At 41.4% G+C, this 3,334-nt stretch overlaps 1 pseudogene; it reads left to right on the top strand.

Moving 5' to 3' along the window:
• The window catches only part of LOC102824305, a 10,815-nt pseudogene that overhangs the window by 1,807 nt on the left and 5,674 nt on the right, over window positions 1-3,334 (top strand).

The raw sequence follows: 3,334 nt of genomic DNA, 5'->3' as shown, positions 1-3,334 counted from the left end.
TTGAATGGTGCTTTGAGAGTATGTAAATCTATTTTTCATTGTACTTTGGCTTATAATTTTTTTACTCATTGGTAATTTTTAACCTATGGTTATTATTACTGTGGTGTTTACCAAATGGTATTTTGTGTTCCAATAATTTGTTCTAAGTTTATTGATTTAATTAATATTCAGTGCTCAGTTTTCCTTTCCTGACCGAATCACACTTTTCTCCAAAAGACACAGGTTCTTTTTATTAGCGAGTGACACTTGGAAACAAAGATCTAGGAAATATATGTATGTGAGTATAATAGTCATACAAAGACAAATATTTATGTTTATTTCAGTAAAATGTGTTTATATCTTAAAATATAAAAGATCATACTTATGTTTTCTGATTGTAGCTTATTTTTGCATTTTCCCTTTCTTTATGTTACTCCTTTATCTTTTAGTAATATTTCTTGCCCTCTTTATCTAATCTGTTGTATTTTGTTGAATCTTAGTGTATACGAAGGTGAGTCGAAAATTATCCACAATCTGCCTGTAGAATTTATCTTATCAACTTTTATTGATAAGATAAATATATAATTTTTTTACATAATCGCCTTGCTTTTCAAAACACTTTGTTCACCTTTCAACAAGTTTTTATATTCCCTTATTAAAAACTGTTTTAGGCTGAGCTGCGAGCCACAAATACACCACAGTCTTCACTTCGTCATCAGAGGGGACTCTGTCCTTGAAGGGCTGCATTCAGGGGACCAAACAGGTGAAAGTCGGATGGAGCAAGATCAGGACTACAGGGTGGGTGCTTTAACACCTCAGGATATTTTTGCAGTGTCAGCAGTGTGACTGTTCGCTCAAGAGGGAGGGGTATGTGGGAAATTTAACCTAACAAACGGTTGCTTACAAGTAGATGACCAAGGACGGGCAGTGGAGGACATTGTAAAAAGAACCCAAAACTAGCTCATGTTCCTGTGCACACTTGGCATGGATGAAGTCCAGAGTTATTGGTGGTGCTGGTGGTGGGAGGTGGGCTGCTTCTCAGCATTTGGAGGATTCAAAACTCTGGTGGGAGGACTTCGGATCATCATAGGGGAATGTTTGCTCATCCCATACCTCCTTCCACTGGCTGTCAAAATGCTGAAAAGGGTAGTTGAAGCCAGGGTTATCGGGGTCTGAAACCGGCTCAGACCACTGCATGGGTTGCTCGAAGGAGAGGCTAGGATTAATTAATCAGATACGGATCAACAGGCTGATGGCCAGTGATAAGTTTATTGTAGCAACATGGTTTATATAGGACTTTTAGCATTAGGTCCTTGTTATTCTGCCTAGTTACAAAGTTTTCCATAGTAACATGGATATGATTACCCACCAGGATGCTAACCAGGATATGATTACATAAGTATAAGCATTGTTATAGCAACACAGAATCATGCGATTTTAGCTCAATTTAAGTTCCCTTTTCCCAGGATTGTCCTAGTTACAATTAACAATAAGTCTTGATCACTGACATCACCTTAACCAGGTGAAACTTGTCTTCAGGCCAATCATAAGAGTATGAGGGCCATCTCAACCTTCACCATTAGATGGCACCAGTGCTGGCCTCCAACACAGGGTAGAAAAGAAAACTACCTCCCGCATACTCTGGCAACATACCTATCAGCCTGTGCCCATTAACCTAGAAAATACCCAGGAAAGTGAGGCCCACTAGTTCACTATCTAGCTGCTCGGGCCTCAAAGGGGGTAATAAGGCAGGCAGGCTTGCAGAAGTAGGCGCTGGTCCCATGTTCCCCAGGCTCATAGCTCATTCCTGGAGCAGAGTTCACATTCCAGATACTAAGCAACAGGCCACCTTAGCCTCCTGTGATAACCCAGGCTAATCTGTTCCTGACCCATCTCTGGGAGGGAGGGAACAAAGCCCTGAGCTAATGTTTACCTGCTTCTACTTCTGCTCACACATCCTTCCCTGCTGTATGTTTGAACTAGCAAATCCCAGGTAGCCCCGTGAAGCTGTTGGCCCTCGCTAACCAATTCCAAGCGACCTCATGAATGCACCCCTATTCCCTATAAAATACTCTCAAACAGGGAAAAGGGGGCTCAGCCTCTGGATGGGAATCCACTGAACCACATTCCAGCACAATAAAGTCCTTCCTTTGTTACAACCGTGTGGCATTGGCAACTGCTTCACAGTAACAGGCAGAGATGTGGGGACGTGCACTGTTATGCAAGATCACAGTGCCCTTGGAGAGTAGTCCTCTGTGTTTAATCAGAAGTTTAGTCTTCATCTCTACAGTGAGCATCTCACTGTAACAAGCACTGTTGATTGTTAAACCTTTTTCTTGATAGTGTCCTAATACTGGCCCTTGAGAATCCCAGAAAACTGTAAGCATCAATTTTCCAGTTGATGGTTGACTTTTGAACTTTTTCTTGATTGGCAGTTGAGGATATTTCCATTCCATAGTCTCATCACCAGTAATGATTTTTTAAAAGAAATTTCTACCCTCAATTATTGGTCCAAATTTTGTTTGTAGATGTTCTACGTTCACACCTGCACAGCAGTGACCTTGAATGGAAAGTGCAGCCAACAGATGTTTTAATGTGTAACCGGAGTGCGGTTAATTTTTAACTCACCCTCTTACATAAAGTAGTTTCAGAATTGCTAATTATGAGATAATGAACCACCTTGCAAAACGTGATTTGGCTTTTGTTTGCAGTTTCTTTAGTCTGGAGATGAGGTTAATGAATGAAGACAGGCAAAATCAGGAGCCACTGCTTGGTAACCTGATGCTAACCTCTTGTCATAATTTAGCTTATGATATCGGACTGCCCAATAAGACCCAGAAATTGGAGGGTTGAGGGTGTTTCCTGCTTGGTGAGATACATTTGTCCATTTGGAGGGTATCATGTCTTGAGAAAATAAACACTGTAATTAATAGGGTCTTCTCAGACCTCACATGTCTTAGGCTGGGTTTGCTAGAGAAGGAAAACCAGTGAAGCTTAAACAACCAGAATGCTCCTTAGACCAAGGATGGTGAGACTTCGTCTTTCATATTTCGGATATTTTATCAGGAGGGACCAGTCCCTGTAGAAGAACATCATGCTTGATAAAGTGGAGGGTTAGTGAAAAAGAGGAAGACAGCAATGAGATAGATTGACATAGTAGCAGCAACAGTGGGCTTAAATATAGCAATTGTGAGGATGTTGACGGACTGGGCAGTGTTCATTCTGTTGTGCATAGGGCCGCTATGAATGGACAGCACCTGGCAGCAACAACGTATCTATATGGCAGAGGAGAATTGCCCAGAGTGTTTCCTGCTGTAAAGTTGTTTGGAAGCCGACTGCCACATCTTTGTCCCTC

This window comes from Chrysochloris asiatica, unplaced genomic scaffold (assembly GCF_000296735.1).
Source record: "Chrysochloris asiatica unplaced genomic scaffold, ChrAsi1.0 scaffold00268, whole genome shotgun sequence".
NCBI lineage: Eukaryota > Metazoa > Chordata > Mammalia > Afrosoricida > Chrysochloridae > Chrysochloris > Chrysochloris asiatica.
The sequence above is the reverse complement of the archived record's forward strand: the minus strand, read 5'-3'. Positions and strand labels throughout refer to the sequence as shown.